The 19,482-nt window shown below is 39.5% G+C and overlaps 1 protein-coding gene and 1 pseudogene across 5 annotated transcripts in view; both read right to left on the bottom strand.

Moving 5' to 3' along the window:
- The window catches only part of LOC119000678 (U1 small nuclear ribonucleoprotein C-like), a 30,043-nt pseudogene extending 23,010 nt beyond the window's left edge, over nt 1-7,033 (bottom strand).
- The window catches only part of DOCK9 (dedicator of cytokinesis 9), a 354,977-nt gene that overhangs the window by 316,551 nt on the left and 18,944 nt on the right, over nt 1-19,482 (bottom strand). The gene's annotated exons all lie outside the window — the stretch shown is intronic.

Raw genomic sequence — 19,482 nt, 5'->3', positions numbered from 1 at the left:
AAGATACAACACCTCCATGAACTTGAGGAACAACAACAAAGACAGCCCAGAGCAAGTACAAGGAAGGAAATAACCAAGATCAGAGCACAACTAAATGACATAGAGACTAAAAGCACAATTCTAAGGATCAATGAATCCAGGAGTTGGTTTTTTGAAAAGATAAATAAAATAGATAAACCTTTAAATAGGCTCATCAAGAAAAGAAGAGAGAGGACCCAAATAAACACAATCAAAAATGAAAGAGGAGAGATTACAACTGACACCACAGAAATAGAAGGGATTGTAAGGAATTACTATGCAGAGCTGTATGCCAAGAAATTTGAAAATCTAGGTGAAATGGACAAATTTCTAGAAAAATATAATCTTCCAAAACTCAATGAAAAAGAAGCAGAAAACCTGAACAGGCCAACAACAGCAGATGAAATTGAAGAAGTAATCAAAAAACTCCCATCGCACAAAAGGCCTGGACCAGATGGTTTCACGGGAGAATTCTACAAAGCTTTTAAGGAAGAACTAACACCGATTCTTCACAGACTATTTCAAAAAATCCAAAAGGAAGGAAAACTCCCCAACTCTTTTTATGAAGCGAGCCTCAGCCTAATTCCAAAGCCAGATAAAGACACAACAAAGAAAGAAAACTTCAGGCCAATATCGCTGATGAACATAGATGCTAAAATCCTCAATAAAATATTGGCAAATCGCAACCAACAATACATCAAATAGATCATACACCACGACCAAGTGGGAATCATCCCAGGGATGCAAGGATGGTTCAATATTCGTTAATACATCATATAAACAAAAGCAAAGACAAAAACCACATGATCATATCAATAGATGTGGAAAAAGCTTTTGATAAGTTACAACACCCATTTATATGAAGGTACTCAGAAAAATGGTAATAGAGGGAGCATTCCTCAACATAATAAAGGCCATATATGAAAGACCTACAGCCAACATCATCCTCAATGGGCAAAAACTAAAAGCTTTTCCACTAAGATCAGGTACAAGACAAGGTTGCCCACTTTCACCACTTCTATTCAATATAGTATTAGAAGTTCTAGCTGCAGCGATCAGACAAGAAAAGGAAATAAAAGGCATCCAAATCGGAAAGGAGGAAACAAAACTGGCATTGTTTGCAGATGACATGATAGTGTACATGGAAAACCCTATAGCCTCTACCAAAAAACTGCTGGAACTAATAAATGAATTTGGCATAACAGCGGGATACAAAGTTAATATCCAGAAATCAAAGGCATTTTTGTATACCAACAATGAAGCAGCAGAAGCAGAAATCAGGAAAAAAATCCCATTCGATATAGCAAAAAGAAAAATAAAATATCTGGGAATAAACCTAACCAAGGAGGTAAAAGACCTGTATGCAGAAAACTACACAACACTGAAGAAAGAAATCAAGGAAGACACAAATAAATGGAAACATATACCGTGTTCATGGATTGGAAGAATTAACATCATCAAAATGTCCATACTACCCAAAGCAATTTACAGATTCAATGCAATACCTATTAAAGTACCAATGGCGTATTTCACAGACATAGAACAAACACTTCAAAAATTTATATGGAACCAGAAAAGACCCCGAATAGCTGCTGCAATTTTGAGAAAGAAGAACAAAGTAGGAGGGATCACAATACCTGATATCAAACTGTATTACAAGGCCACTGTAATCAAAACAGCCTGGTACTGGCACAAAAACAGGCACATAGACCAATGGAATAGAACAGAGAGCCCAGAAATAAACCCAACTCTCTACAGTCAATTAATATTCGACAAAGGGGGCAATAACATAAAATGGAGTAAAGACAGCCTTTTCAACAAATGGTGTTGGGAGAACTGGACAGCTACATGCAAAAAAATGAAACTTGAGCACCAACTTACACCATACACCAAAATAAATTCAAGGTGGATAAAAGACTTAAATATAAGCCGTGAAACCATTAAAACCCTAGAGGAGAGCCTTGGCAAGAAAATCTCAGATATTCCACGCAGCAATATTTTTACTGATACGTCCCCTAGAGCAAGGGATATAAAGGAAAGAATAAACAAATGGGATCTCATCAAAATTAAAAGCTTCTGCATGGCTAAGGAAAACAGTATCAAGATAAAAAGAGAAGCAACTGTTTGGGAAAACATATTTGCCAATGATACCTCAGACAAAGGTTTAATCTCCAAAATATACAAAGAACTCACTCGACTCCACTCAAAGAAGACAAGCAACCCAATTAAAAAATGGGCAGAGGACTTGAACAGACATTTCTCCAAGGAGGACATACAGAGGATCCAGAGACACATGAAAAGATGCTCGATATCGCTAGCTATCAGAGAGATGCAAATTAAAACCACAATGAGATACCACTTAACACCAGTCAGAATGGCTATCATAAACAAAGCAACAAACAACAAATGTTGGAGAGGTTGTGGGGAAAAGGGGACCCTAGTTCACTGTTGGTGGGATTGCAGACTGGTACAACCACTATGGAAAACAGTATGGAATTTTCTAAGAAAACTAAAAATGAATGTGCCTTTTGACCCAGCAATTCCACTATTAGGAGTATATCCTAAGAACCCTAAAGCACCAATCCAAAAGAACGTATGCACCCCGATGTTCATAGCAGCACAATTCACGATAGCCAAGAGTTGGAAGCAACCTAGATGCCCAATGGTCAATGACTGGATCAAAAAGCTATGGTACATTTACACAATGGAATTCTATGCTGCAGAAAGGAAGAAGGAACTACTACCCTTTGCAACATCGTGGATGGAACTGGAGAGCATTATGTTGAGCGAAATAAGCCAGGCGGTGAAAGACAAATACCATATGATCTCACCTTTAACAGGAATCTAAACAACAAAACAAACAAGCAAGCAAAATATGACCGATGACACTCAAATACGGAACAGGCTGACAGGGTCCAGAGAGGAGAGGGGAGAGAATCATAGGGGAAAAGGGGAGGGACTCACATGAATAAGTATAACAGACACATGGACAATAATTAAGGTGGGGGGCGGAAATGGGAGGGAGGTGGGGAGCACTGGGGGGGCAGGGCAGGGAATATAAAGCAGAAAACTGTACTTGAATAAGAATCAAATAAATAAATAAATAAATAAATAAAATAAAAAGTAATTACCTAAAGCAATAAAATAAAATAAAATAAAAATAAATACAAGATACACACACTTAGCTCACAATTGCATAAATAATACAAATCATGAAGAAACTAGTTCTATAGAATAACTAGAGGAAACTACACAAGCCTACACAATACAGTGAAACTCCTAATTGTGACAAAACCTAAAACTGGGCTCTTCTTGTTTATTAGGTTTGCTGAACAGCGTTTGAAGACAAGTGCAAAAGAAACACAGGCACAAAATAGCATCAACTTTCTCTTATTACTATTATTTCTGTCCTAGACATAAAGCACCGAGGTCTGATGAAACCTGCTCCTCTTTTCACTCTTGCTACTTAGGTTCTCTATTCTCTGCTAGGAGATTCTTTTTTTTCTAAGATTTTATTTTTTTTATCTTTAAAGGGGAAGGGAAGGAGAGAGGGAGAGAAACATCAATGTATGGTTGCTCCAGTGAGTCCCCCGCTGGGAACTGGCCTGCAACCCAGGCATGTGCCCCGACTGGGAATCGAACCGAGGTTGTTTGGTTTGCAGGCCTGTGCTCAATCCACTGAGCCACACCAGCCAGGGCAGGATATTCTTAACACCAGTATTACTACACAAGTGCAATCAAAGACACCACCATCCTGAAGTTAAGGGATGAGGCTAAAGGATAAGGAGAAACACTCAAACTACCTTTCATCTGAGCTTGCCTTTAATACGAGCCATTTTTAAAACAAATATCCCACAAAGAAAATACAAAAGATGGTATCTCAGAATTATGTGGTGTCCTATCCCCTTTTACCTTTCCAACTCAGAAAATGAGTTTTCATATACCCATTTTAGAGATTGAGAAACTAAAAGAGTTGCAATTTGCTATTAGTAGACATGAAGTAGGGAGAGAATGGTTCCCATGTTTTTTATACAGAGAGCCTCCATTATGAAAAGTTCTTACATGAACATAAGAATGAATGGTCTATGACTCCACTACTTGAGAGTGCAGTGGCTTAACTGATTCTGTTTAACTTATACAGAGAAATGTACCAAGAAAGAGGAGGAACAATTCTCCTCCTGGTATATACCCAAAGAAACTGAAAGCCAGAACTTGGATACTTGTATATCAGTATTCATTAAAGCATTATTCACAAAAGCCAAAAGGTAAAACAACCCAAGGTTCCATCGACAGATAAGTGGATTTTTTTAAAGCCACATAAAAATACAATGAATTCTGATTCAGCCATAAAAAAATTCTCTGACCATGTGCTACCATATGAATGAAACTTGAAAACCTCAAGCTAAGTGATGAAAGCCAGAAATGAAAGGATAAACATGTATGTCTGATTCCACTTTCAAGGAGCCACCTAGAATAGACAAACTCATAAAAAGAGAAAGTAGAATAGAGGTTATCAGGGGCAAGAGAGGAGGAATGGGGAGTTACTGTTTAATGGGTACATGGTTTGTGTTTGAAGTATAAAAAACTATCTGGATAAAAATAAAATGATGGTTGCACAATATTGTGAATGTAAACAATGCTACTGAATTGTACAATTAACATCATTTAAATATCCTCAGAAAATGAAAAACATTATTATCACATGATGCAGCAATTCCACTTGTGGGTATTTACCCAAAAGAACTGAAAGCAAAGACTTCATATATTTGTACACCAATGTCCACAGCAGCATTTTTCACAGTAGCTAAAAGGTGGAAACAATCTAAGTGTTCAACAGGTAAGTGGATACATGACAGGTGAAATGAAATATTATGCAGCTTTAAAGAAGAAAGAAGAAAATTCTGACACAGGCTACAACATGGATCAACCTTGAAGACATTATGCTGAATGAAATAAGCCAGTCACAAAAGGACAAATACTGTATTATTTCACCTATATGAGGTACTAAAAAAGTCAAGTTCACAGAGAGAGAAAGTAGAACAGGAGTTACCAGGGGCTGGGGTGAGTGGTGAGTTATAGTTTAATAGGTAGAGAGTTTCAGTTTTGCAGGATGAAAAGAATTCCATGAATAAATGGTGGTGATGGTAGCACAACAATGTGAGTGAGTGTACTTCAAGCAACTGACCTATACACTTAAAAATGGTTAAAACAGTACATTTATATTTTGTGTATTTTACAATTTTAAAAAATAAAAAAATGTTGAGGAGATCTAAGATAGCAGTAGAGTAGGTACAAAGTTACATTCACCCCACCCACGTCCAATCTGGAATTACAACTAAATCGTAAGATGATCAACCTGCATAACCAACTGAACACTAGCTGAACAAGTCTTAGAACTAAGGACTTACAGAAGGAGCCATATTGAGACCAGTAGGAAGGGTGAAGATGCAAAAAGGGATGACCCCATACCCATGTGTGGAAACTGGAAGAATTGGGAAGGATATCTCAGCTGTGGGGATCCAACCCGAGGAGCATGGGGCTCGACCACAGCTGAACTCTCTAGCCTGCAGCACCACAGCTGGGAAGAGGAGGCCATGTAACATCTGGTTATGAGAAAGCAACAGAGATTCTGATCATGAATGAGAATCAGGAGTCTGCTAGAAACCCAGGGACCTTTTCAAAAAGCCAAGGCACAAAATCTCATTTGCAGTCACTCACACTAGCCTCCTGCAAGGAAGGGTGAATCAGAGTGGACGACAGTCCAAGGAAAGACTGGGTTGTGTGGCTCCCAGGAGACGGCTGAAGGGGCAGTGGCCAGAGTCCCTGTCTGAGACCCTCTCCCACACTACCCATAGATGCCATCTTTCCTAGGCTGATCACTCTACTCCATACCACCTCAGCCTTCACTAGCCCTACTTTCCCCACTCACTGTTGCCCTGCTGACACAGGGGAGTTAGTTTTCTGGGCCCAAGGTGTAGACTTTCTTGGTAGCCTCTTGAGGGCAAACTCAGAAGGAGCCAGAGACAGAGTTGTGTGGCTGTGGGGAGGGGACATTCTACATACTGCCTCACCCACCTCCTCAGGTGCCACATCCCCCCAGGAGGTCCACTAGCCCCAACTTCCCAATGCCCTGTAGCCCTGCCCTGCAGAGCTCATGCTCTGCAGGGGAGTCAGCTGGTAGGGGCCCTCAGTGCACTCTCTTGGAAGGTTCTTGAGAAGATCCAAATAGAATCCAGAAGAGACTGAGTTGTGTGGCTCTAGGGTGAGACCATGTCTCCCTCACTGCCCTATAAGCATACCATTCCTATGCAGAGCCCTCCCTTCACATGGCCAAACCATGGTCTGTTTGGGCCTGATGAATTTTAATGGCCTCACTCTCATGACTCACTGAGATTCTACCCCACCAAAAAGGTCCACCTGGCACCTGGGAAGTGGCAGCTGTCCTTGGTGTACCTGAGACTTTTCTGAGTGGACTCAGACCCAGTACTGGTGCCTAGTTTAAATCTGTTATCAATCAGGTGAACATCACTTGTTCCTACATGGTCAGACTCACTAAGAATCGACCTCACAAAATTCATATACCACCAGAGGCTATTTCAGTGACTGATCCTAACATGAAGTTGCCAGGCAGACCTAGGATGTGTTAGCCTTTTGCTGACCTGTGCAAGAAACAGTTGCTGACAGAAGCCAGCCTTGGTGTGTAGCTTGACCCCTCCTATGCACACCAAGGGCAATGAAAGACAGCCACAAACTACAGATAACTGGGTAGCTGCAAAAAGGTAGCCCAGGGCTAGTCACAAGCAGTGTCTGACAGTGAACTGCACCAGAGTACTCCAAGAGGCCCCAGAACCAACACACCCTGTGCCAAGACCATACCAGAGAACAACCCAATTAGCTCCACAAGTGGCACATCCCAAGGGAGATCTCGGCAGGCATCAGACCCTGCTGAAGCAAATTCCTCTTCGTGAGGTCTCAGCCCCCACACAGCAGCATATACACAGTAGCTGGGGTCCATCCTAATAGTCAGCCAGTCTGAGAATCAACCCCACCCATGGATGGGCCAACAGTAATCAAGACTCAGCTACTACAAAAGAGATCACAAAACACACACAAGGGACATTCCTGGAATACCTACCTCAGGTGATCAGGGGGAATGTGCCACTGAGACCCACAAGACACTTACTCTATAAGGCCACCATACCAAGACTGGGAGCCATTGCAGATCTACCTATACACAGAAACAAATACAGAGAGGCAGCCAAATGGGGAGATAAAGAAACATGTCCCAAATGAAAGAACAGGAGAAATACTCCCCCAAAAAACTGAAATTAACTAAAGGCAAGCAAACTACAAGATACAGAGTTTGAAGCAATGATTATAAGGATTCTCAATGGGATTTAAAGGAAGAAAGGGTGGATTCAGTGACGACATGAACAGGACAGTAAACATAAAACAGGACCATAAAAAAGAACCAGTCAGAAATAAAGAATAAAATGTCTTAAATGAAAAATATACTAGAAGGAATCAGTAGCAGGTTGAATGAAGCAAAGGATCAAATCGGTGATTTAGAACACAAGGTAGCAGAAAACATCCAATCAAAGCAGAAAAAAAGAAAAATGTATTAAAAAATGAGAACAATTTAAAGGACCTCTGGGACAACACCAAACCTAATAATATCTGCACCACAGGGATACCAGAAGAGACCAAGCAAGGGATTGAGAATTATTTGAAAAAACAATTACTGAAAAATTCCATAACTTGGTGAAAAAAAAACAGTCACACAAGACCAGGAATCACAGAGATCCCAAACAAGATAAAACCAAAGAGGCCCACACCAAGACCTATCATGACTGAAATGCCAAAATCAAAGACAAAGAATCTTAAAAGCAGCAAGACAGACAGTTACCTACAAGGGAGCTCCCATAAGACTGTCACCAGATTTCTCAAAACAAAACAAAACAAAACAAAACATTCCAGGCCAGGAGAAACTGGCAAAAAAATATTTAAAATGATGGAAACCAAGAACCTAAAATCCAGACTATTTTACCTAGGCAGACTATCATTTAAAATTGGAGGAGAAATGAAAGGCTTTGTGTACACACATACACACACAGAAATTTTTTAAAAAGCAAAAGTAGTTTGCTACCACCAAGCCAGTATTACAAGAAATGTTAAAGGGATGCCTTTAACAGAAAGAAAAAGAGGAGCATAGTTATAAAAAATAAAACGGCAATAAATATGTACCAATCATAATGTAAATCTAAATGATTTAAATGCTCCAATCAAAAGATACAGGGTAGCTGAATAAAAAAAAAAGGACCCATATATATGCTGTCTACAAGAGATCCACCTCAGAATAAAAGATATACACAGACTGAAAGTAAAGGAATGGAAAAGGTACTTCATGCAAATGGAACAAAAAAAAAAAAGAACTGGGCTAGCAATACTTGTATCAGACAAAATACACTTTAAAACATAGGTTATAATAATGAAGGGCATTATATAATAATAAAAAGATCAACAAGAGTATGTAACACTTGCAAACATTTATGCACCCAACACAGAGCATCTAAATATATATATAAGGCAAATCTGGATGGACATAAAGAAAGAGGTTGAGAGCAATACAGTCACAGTAGGGAATTTTAACACCCCATTGACATCAAGAGATAGATCTTCCAGACAAAAAGAGTCAACAAAGAAAGAGTGACCTTAAATGGCACACCAGACCAGGTAAATTTAAGTGATATTTTCAGAGCAATTCGCCCCAAAGCTGCAGAATATACACTTTTCAAGTTCACACGGAATGTTAAGTTTATTAACATTCAAGTTTATTCTGGAATGTTATCCAGAATAAATTACATGTTAAAAAACAAAAAAAAAGTCTCAATACATTTTAGGAGACTGAAATCGTATCAAGCATCTTCTCTGACCACTGTGGTATAAAATTAGAAATCTATTACAAGAAAGAAAAAAAGAAAACCACATGAATAAAGCTAACAAGATCAAGGAAGAAAAAATTGATACCATGAGACAAATGAAATGAAAACATAGAAACCCAAAATCTTTGGAACTCAGCAAAAACAGTCTTAAGATACTCTTAAGAAATTCACAGCATTACAGGCCTATTTCAAGAAACAAGAAAAATATCAAATAAGCAATCTAACCATATAAGACCAGAAAAAGCACAATAAACAAAGCCCAAAGTGCATAGAAAATAAGAAATAATAAATATCAGAGTGGATAAAAACAAAATAGAATCTATAAAATACAAACGATCAAACAAAACACAGAACTGCTTTTTCAAAAGATAAAACAAGACAGATAAATCTTTAACCAGGCTCATCAAAAAAAAGAATAAAAACACCACAGAAATACACAAGAGCTATAAGAAAATATTGTGAACTATATGCCAACAAACCTAGAAGAAATGGATAAATTCCTAGAAACATACAATCTTCCAAAACTCAACCAAGAGGAATCAGAAAATCTGAACAGACTTAACTACAACTAACAAAATTGAAGCAGTAATCAAAAGACTCCCAACAAACAAAAGTCCTGTACCAGACAGCTTCACAGGTGAATTTTACCAAGCATTCAAACAAGAATTAACACCTATTCTTCCCAAACTATACCAGAAAATTCAAGAGAAGACTCCCAAGATCATTTACAAGATCAGCATTATCCTGATTTCAACACCACAAAGAAAAAAAGAAATATAGGCCAATATCCCTGATGAACATACATGCTAAAATCCTCAACAAAATATTAGCAAATAGAATTCAGCAATACGTTAAAAAGATCATATACCATGACCAAGTTGGATTTATTTCTGGGATGAAAAATTGGTACAATATCTGCTAAAACCGCATGATCAGCCCTGGCTGGGTAGCTCAGATGGTCAGAGTGTCGTCCCATACACCAAAAGGTTATGGGTATGTGTCCTGGTCAGGGCACATACCTTGGTTGCGAGTTCTATCCCAGTCTGGGCGCTACAGGAGGCAACTGATTCATGTTTCTCACATCAATGTTTATCTCTCTACCTCCCTATCTCTCTAAAATCAATAAGCATATCCTCGTGTGAGGATAAAAAAACCCACATGACTGTATCAACAGAAGCAGAAAAGCATTTGACAAATGGAGCACCCATGTATGATAAAAACTCTCAGCAAAGTGCAAATACAGAGAACATACCTCAGTATAACAAAGGCCATGTATGACAAACCCACTGCCAGCACCATGCTCAACAGGAAACACTAAGTACATTTCCCTTGACATCAGGAACAAGGCAGGATGTCCACTTTCACCACTCTTATTCAACAAATTACTGGAAGTTCTAGCCACACAATCAGACAAGAGAAATAAAAGGAATCTACATTGGAAAGGAAGAAGTAAAACTGTCATTATTTGCAGATAACATAATACTGTATATAGAGAACCTTAAAGATTCCACAAAAAAACTACAAAAACTGGTAAGTTAATTCAGTAAACTTGCAGGACACAAAAGAAATATTCAAAAATTAGTTGCATTTTTATCTACCAATAATGAATTATCAGAAGAAAAACTAAGATAACAATCCCATTTACAATTTCATCATAGAAAAATATCTAGGAATAAATTTAACTAAGGAGGTAAAAGACCTGTACTCAGGAAATTATAAGACACCAAAGAAAGAAACCAAAGAAGATACAAATAAATGAAAGAATACAAGGGGGGACCCCAAAAAGGATTTATAAAAAATATATATTTATTCCTACACATTTAAAATTCAGTCAGCTTCAAAGTACTCCCCATTTGATGCAATACAACCTACTGAGACATTTTTTCCACTGCTCAAAATAGTTTTGAACTCATCGACTTTGATGTACCTTAGTGCTTCTGACACTTTTTGTTTCACCTCTTCCACTTGGCAAATGTGTCCTTTTGAGGACTTTTTTCATCCAGGGAAACAAAATAGAGTCACTCAGTGTGAGATCAGGAGCATACTGAGGGAAGGGCACAGGGGTCATGCCATTTTTCATCAAAAACTGCTGAACACTCAGCTAGGTGTGGGCAGGTGTGCTTGTAAATCACCTATCATAAAATGGGCAAATACACTGAAAGAAGTCTTCAAAAGAAGCTTCACTGAAGCCAAATACAGTCTCTCACAACTACACCAGCTGATACGTTGATACAGATGGGTTCCTAAAACACATAGCAGAGAAAGCCTATACTATAAGGAGCCTGCACTCCAGAAGAGAATTCTGGGTTTGGGGGGAGTCCTTGCTGGAAGAATTAACATCATTAAAACTGTCCATACTACCCTAAGCAATCTAAAAATTTAATGCAAGTCCTATCAAAATATCAATGGTGTGTAACAGAGAACTAGAACAAATTATCCAAAAATTTATATGGAACCACGAAAGACATGGTAATAGCCACAGCAATCTTGAGAAAGAACAAAGTTGGATGCATTTTGCTACCTGATATCAAACTATACTACAAGGCTGCAGTAATCAAAACAATGTTGTTGCAGAAATATATATATCAATGGAATAGAAAAGGGAGCCTAGAAATAAACATACATCTTTATAGTTAATCAATATTAGACAAAGGAATGCAAGAACATACAGTGGGGTAAAGACAGTCTATTCAATAAATGCTGTTGGAAAAATTTGGACAGATAATGAAAACAAGGAAACTGGACCACTTTCCTACACCACATAAAACAAGCAAACAAAAAAACTCTCAAAATGGAATAAGTACTTAAATGTAAGACTGGAAACCATAAAACTTCAATAAGAAAATACAGGCAATATAATCTCTGACATTTCTCTTAGCAATATTTTTTCCAATTTATCTTCTTGGGCCAGGGAAACAAAAGAAAAAAATCAATAGCCATGGCCAGTGTGGCCCAATTACTCAAGCATCCACCCATATCCAAAGGGTTGCCAGTTCATTCCTCATCCAGGCACATGCCTAGGTTGTGAGTTCAGATGCCAGTCCTGACATAAGCAAATCTCAATCCAGGTGAATATGCGAGGCAACCGAGTAATGCTTCTCTCTTGTATTGATGTTTCCCTCTCTCCCTTCCTCTCTCTCTCTAAAAGCAGTGAAAAAAAATTTTCCTCAGCTTAGGATAAAAAATTTAAAAAACTAACCAAATGGAACTACATCAAACTAAAAAGTTTTGATAGCAAAGGAAACCATCAATAAAACGAAAATACAACCTACTTAATGGAAGAAGATATCTGCCCATTAACATCCTAAATTAATAAAAAACTCATACAACTCAGCACTCAAAAAAATCCAATTTAAAAATAGGCAGAGGACCTGAATAAACTCTTCTCCAAAGAGCACAGATGGCCAACAGACATATAAAAAGATGCTCGATGTCATTAATCATCAAAGAAATATAAATTAAAACCACAATGAGATATCACCTCACACCTGTAAGAATGACTGACTATTGTCCATAAATCTACAAACAACAAGTGCTGAAGAAGATGCAGAGAAAAGGGAATCCCAGTGCACTGTTAGTGGGAATTCAGACTGGTGCAGCCACTGTGGAAAACAGTATAGGACTTCCTAAAAAAGTTAAAAATGGAACTGCCTTCTGACTCAGCAATTCCTCTGCTGGGAATATACCCTAAGAATCCCAAAATACCATTTCAAAAGAATTTATGCACCTACATGTTCATAGCAGCACCATTCACAACAACAAAGATTTAGAAACAGCCTAAGTGCCTATCGGTGGATGAGTACATCAAAAAACTGTGGTACATTTACATAATGGAATACTACACAGCAGTAAGAATGAAAGAATTCTTACCTTTTGTGACAGCATGGTTGGAACTGGAGACTATCAGGCTAAGTGATATAAGCCAGCCAGTGAAAGACAAATACCATATGAGCTCACTTATAAGTGGAATCTAATGAGCAAAATAGAATCAGAGGCATAGAAACATGGAATAGATTGACAGCTGTAAAAGGGGAAGGACTTGGGGACCGTTTGAAAGAAGGTGAAGGGAATAGTCAAAGAACATACATGAAGGACCCATGGGTATGGACAAGGACAATGGTGTGAGGACTACGGGAGTGGAGGCCAAGCTGGGTGGAGGGGGCCAAAGAGGGAAAAACTGGGACAACTGTACCAACATAAACAATATTTTTAAAAATTATGTTTCTGGGAGATATTAAAAATGTATAAAAATAAGTGAATAAATAAATGTTAAAGTAGTAAATTTTTGATATTTGAAATACAACCTTATTCTGATTATAAATGAAAAGGAATGAGAATGACAGTAACAAACAAAGTTTTGCCACTGAATATCCTGATGGGGCTTGGCAGTCTTATGTTTGAAACTCAAGGAAACAACCGTATTCCAAATTAGCGAAATACGCAGGTCCAAAAAATGAAGGCATTTTTTTAACTGCCACAGTCACTCCAAAGTCTATTCATTTCCCTCAGCATCCAAAAGACCAAGTACACACTCTGCTTAGCTTAAAATAGTAAATTTTATGTCACATATTTTACCACAATTTTTAAAAATTAATAAATATATCAAAAAACATTGTGCTGTACAATTTCATAGGGTGAATTTATATGGCAAGGGAATTGTATCTTAATAAAGGTGTTTTTTAAAAAATTGAGGAAAATATCATCAAAGGGAGATCTAAATACTAAATATTAAAAAGTGTTATAAAGATAATGTTAATGCCCCTATGAAGGATTACAAATATTATTTTGTATATTAACTTTGGTGGGGGGAAGGATATTACATCTGAATAATTCAACTAGGTGTGGCATAGGCCTCACGAAGAGTAAAACCAGCTCCTAACCACGCAGAACAAAGAAATGAGCAATCAAAAGTCATTTCTGAATGAATTCATGTTTTGGAATGACAAACATCCCTCCCCAATTCTGTTTTTCTAAGTGAAAAATACATTTCATAGAGTATCTGTTGGAGTGGCTGCCCAGCACCTTCTTTTCCCCTTAAGATACTTTTTTTCTGAGATGTCTCCTTTACCCTGTCCCCTTCCCCTCCATGGCAGTGGGGGCTCTCTCCTGCCAGTAGAGGCTGAAAGGTCATCCAGGCCAGTTCTTCTCTGGGACTAAGAAGCAGTTCCTTGCTCTGACAAAAGAAAGTGGCTCTGGTACAGAAGCAGGGCTCCCAGAAGCCACATTCTTACAATGCACCATGACCCCAATCACAGTGGAGGGTTCTAAGGGTGAACATCAGATCCAATCCAGATCCCCTCCCTGGGGGCTTAGGGCCAGGCCCAAGAGAAGGACCAGTCTCTTGCCAGATAGATGGACTGTCACAGAGCCATTTCCCATTATGTAGATGGGAGCAAAGAAACAAAATATCCAGGTGGAAAAGGAGCCAAAGACTTAATGACAACAGCAGCGATCAGGGAGATTTTTGGAGGCTGGGAAACCGATTGATACACCTAGTTGCATTTCTGCTCTTTGGCCTTTGGAGATAACCTGTGTCCCTATAATACAGTTCCCTTTTTCACTTAAATTACTTGGATTTAGTGTCTGTTACTTGTAACAAAGAGTCCAAATAAACAGAACACACACCAAAGAACTGGTCTCAAAATATTAGGAGTTAATACATTGGGCCTGAAACCTTACAGCACAGATAAGCATGGAACACAAATAAAAATAATATTTTTAAGTCTTTATTTTTAAACAATTACCTTGGCCCTTAGGAAGGCATAGTCCTAAATGAGCTAGATGATCGCCTGGGTTTTCATTTCACCTCTGATTTCTTTACTAATCACTGACTCAAGATCAGTTTTACAGGTAGGGCACTTCCATATCCCCAGGTGGTGAAGCGGCAGCTGGCAGACTGGATGGTCTCACATTTGTGTGTACATAACCAGGAAGAACAACTGGGGAGCAAGACAGACCACGCAACCCAGGGTTCCAGCTCAGGGAAATAAAGCCTCAAAACCTCTGGCTGTAAAAACCTGTGGGAGATGTGGTGGCAGGAGAGACTCCCAGCCTCACAGGAGAGTTCATTAGAGAGACCCACAGGGTTCTAGAATGTACACAAACCCACTGGAATCAGAGCCAGAAGGGCCCAATTTGCTTGTGGGTAGTGGTGGAACTGACTTAAAACAAGCAGAGAGCAGAGCAGGGGGCATTTTCCCCTCTCAGACCCCTCCCCCCATAAACAGGAGCCAGGACACAGAGATGTGGGTTGCCCCACCCTGGTGAATACCTAAGGCTCCGCCCCTTATAACATAACACCCCTATTTGGTTGGTACAAAACAGACAGGGGGAGGTTAAGAACTGTATAGGAAATGGAAAAGCCAAAGAACTTATATGTACGACCCACGGACATGAACTAAGGAGGAGATTGCTGGTGGAAGGATGATGGATGCAGGGTGGAGGGGAATAAAGGGAAGAAAAAAATGGGACAACTGTAATAACATAATCAATAAAATATATTTTACAAAAAAAAAAAAGAAAGAACAGCAGTTTTGAAAACACAAATAGGCAGATCTCTAGAATCCCAGGATGGTTCAAAACAGACCAAAGACTAGCAGGCACTCTGCTTATCTGTGTTTTTGAAGATACTGTCATTCACATTAATATTTCTCATACAGAAAACACACTGTAACTTTGTTATGCTGAAAACTGATGAGATATAGATTTACAGTTCTAAGAGAACTGAGTAACTTTTATTAGGCAATATTTCAAAAAGAAAAAGAATGTGCCAAAATCAGGGGTGGGGTGGGAAATGGCTATTATTTCCAAGCATTTGTACAGTATTGCTCTGAGCTGTGCATGACCAACACATCAAGAAAACTATGTAATGCCCTAACTTCAAAAACCCCAGACCTCAGTGATTCAGTCCCACAGCACAGGAGTATATATCTTGACACAGTGTGAAGGCGACGGAGCAAAGCGAAAAACAGACAGGACATCTACTCTGCCACAATGTGGCATCTCACCTCCCCCACCCAGCTCTATGTGCCCCATATGCCTAGGCCACTCACCAAGGGTTCCCCCCTAGGATGCTGGTGACACAGTCAGGGTCAATTCCACAGCGATGGCTATAGAAGCACATATCGTGCTATGAGGCCACACCATGGAATGGAGCACAGCCAGGGAAAACATGCTGACTGTTACAGACCATCAGCACAAGAACTCCACCCTTGGAGAACCCTACAGCTACATGTGGCAGTCCCACACTAGCCAGGCTCTGGGGACACACCTGCATCATTCACGGTCCTCACGAAAGTCACCATTTTGTTGGTAAATAAATGTAATGCACATTTTGCATCTCTTATCTTGAAGCTTATGATACCCCTGGACACTATCTCACTTTGAAACACTCTTCCTTTAGTTTCCCTGACACCCACCCTCCTAGACACCTATGTCTCCAGCCTCAGGGCTCAGGTCTCTGTGAGTTCTCCTCTTTCACTACTGGATCTGTAAATGATGGATCCACTGCTTGTCTCCTCTATGTCCTCTCCATAGGAAATCCCATCCACTCCTAGGGTTCCAAGGCACATCCACAGGAGGAGGCCTTACATTTTAGGTAGAGCCACCATGATCAGGGATTCTGACTCATATTATGTCTGGAGTGAAACTCAAGATTTGCCTTTTTAACAAGCCCCCTGAGGTTTTGGATTCCTGACTAGATACCTCTATGTGCCTGGCTCAAGGACATCTCACCACTGAGGATGATGGGGACATGCTCAGGTCACCTTTTCTTTCAAATCTGCTCATTCCTCCACCATGGCTTAACCTGGGCAATACAGGCATCATCCTTGATTCCTCACTCCTACATCTAATCAACCACCAAAGCCTACTGAGTTTTGTACTTCGAACACGTCTACTTCCTGTCATTCCCACTGCCATTTCCCTAGTTTAAACTACCATGTCTCACTTGTATTATTCTAATAACCTCTTAATGGGATCCCTGCCTCTAGTCTTGACCCTTCTAAGCTGCTTTCCTCACTGCATCCAGAATAATCTTCCAAACACACAAATCCAATCACGTCACAGTGCTGCTTAAAACCCTTCAACCAAGCTCAGAATAAAGTTCACACTCCTTTGTTAAAATGTTTTATTGAGATATAATTCATATACCACAAAATTCACACATTTAAAGTGTACAATTCAATAATTTTATATATCCACAGGCTTGTGCAACCACCTAATTTTCATCACTCAAAAAAAAAACAAAAAAACCTTGGACCCATTAGCAATCATTCTCCATGCCCCCTCTCCCCAATCCCTAGCAACCATTAATCTACTTTCTGTTTCTGTAGATTTGCCTATTCTGGACATTTCAAATAAACAGAATCAAATAATATGTGCCCCTTTATATCTAGTTTCTTCCACTTAGCATATTTTCAAGTTTTATCCATGTTGTGAATTGTATCAGAACTTCATTCCTTTTTATGGCTACATAACATTCCATTTTATAGATATACTGCATTTTGTTTATCCATTCATCAGTTATATTTGAATTCTCAACCTTGCATATATTCTTTAAAAACATGTTTTTTAGATTCTTTGCCCATGTTGTTATTAATGATTTTAACAGTTCTTTATACGTTCTGGACACAAGTCCTTTATCAGATACATGATATGCAAATCTCTCCTTTCATTCTGTAGGTTGTCTTTTCACTTTCCTCACTGTCCTTTGATACATAAAAGTTTACACTGTTGCTCGGACTTCTGGTATCACATCTAAGAAGCCATGGCCTAATCCAAGGTCATGAGAATTCAAACCCACATACTTTATCAAAGATTCTTACACTTTTAGGCCTCACATTTAGGTCTATGATCAATTTTGAGTTCATTTTTACATACAGTGTGACATGAGGATCCAACTTCATTCATTTGCATATGGATATCCAGTTGTCCCAGCACTATTTGTTGAAAAGACTATTCTTTTTTTAATATATTTTATTGATTATGCCACTACAGTTGTCCCATTTCCCCCTTCAGTCCCTTCCACCTGCACACCCCCTCCCCCGCACATTCCCCCCATTTAGTTCATGTCCATGTGTCATAAGTTCTTTAGCTTCTACATCTCCCACACTACTCTTGCCCTCCCCCTATTTTGTCCCCATCGTCTATGCTACTTATTCTCTATACCTTCTCTACCCACCTCCTCCTCCCATTCCCATTGCTAACCTTCCATGTGATCTCCATTTCTGTGGCTCCACTCCTATTTTAGGTGTCACCCTAGTTTGCTTTGGTTTTAGGTGTGGTTGTTAATAGCTTTGCTTTCCTTTCACTGTTCATATTTTTTATCTTCTTTTTCTTAGATAAGTCCCTTTAACATTTCATCCAGTAAGGGCTTGGTGATGATGAACTCCTTGAATCTGACCTTATCTGAGGAGCGCTTTATCTGTCCTTCCATTCTAAATGAAAGCTTTCCTGGATAGAGCAATCTTGGATGTAGGTCCTTGCATTTCATGACTTGGAATACTTCTTTCCAGCCCCTTCTTGCCTGTAAGGTCTCTTTTGAGAAATCAGCTGGCAGTCTGATGGGAACTCCTTTGTAGGTGACTGTCCCCTTTTCTCTTGCTGCTTCTAGGATTCTCTCCTTCATTTTCATCTTGGCTAATGTAATTGTGATGTGCCTTGGTATGTTCCTCTGTGGGTCCACCTTCTTTGGGACTCTCTGGGCTTCTTGGACTTCCCGGAAGTCTATTTCCTTTGCCGGATTGGTGAAGTTTTCCTTCATTATTTGTTTGAATACGTTTTCCACTTGTTGCTCTTCCTCTTCCCCTTCTGGTACCCCTATAATTCGGATGTTGGAATGTTTAAAGATGTCCTGGAGGTTCCTAAGCCTCTCCTCATTTTTTGAATTCTTGTTTCTTCATTCTTTTCTGTTTGATCATTTTTTTCTTCCTTCTGGTCCACTCCATTGATTTGAGTCCCAGTTTCCTTCCCATTACTATTGGTTCCCTGTGCATTTTCCTTCATTTCACTTACTGTAGCCTTCATTTTTCCATCTAATTTGTGACCAAAATCAATCAACTCTATGAGCATCCTGATCACCAGTGCTTTGAACTGTGCATCTGATAGGTTGGCTATTTCTCGGTCACTTAAAAATATTGGCTGTGGGGCTTTGATTTGTTCTTCTGTTTGAGCATTTTTGGTCTGGTCACGCCTGTTACATAGTGAGGGGTGGAGCCTTAGGTGTTCACCAGGGCAGGCCAACCCACATTGCTGGGCTGAAACACTGTATGTGGGGGCAGGCTCAGAGAGGGAACAACAGCGCTTGCTCCACTCTCTCTCGGATTTCAGTCCCCTCTACCACTTCCACAAGCAAATCGGGCCCTTCTGGTGCCAGTTCCTAGGTGGGTGGGTGGGCTTGTGTAGGTTCTAGGACCCTGTGGGTCTCTCCAACAAACTCTCCTGTGAGGCTGGGAGTCTCTCCCAACACCTTTCCAATAGGTGCTTTTAGGCTTTATTTCCTGTCACTGGGGCCCTGGGTTTC

The sequence above is a fragment of the Sturnira hondurensis genome, unplaced genomic scaffold, assembly GCF_014824575.4.
Source record: "Sturnira hondurensis isolate 20B ecotype Veracruz unplaced genomic scaffold, ASM1482457v3 Scaffold0016184, whole genome shotgun sequence".
NCBI lineage: Eukaryota > Metazoa > Chordata > Mammalia > Chiroptera > Phyllostomidae > Sturnira > Sturnira hondurensis.
The sequence above is the reverse complement of the archived record's forward strand: the minus strand, read 5'-3'. Positions and strand labels throughout refer to the sequence as shown.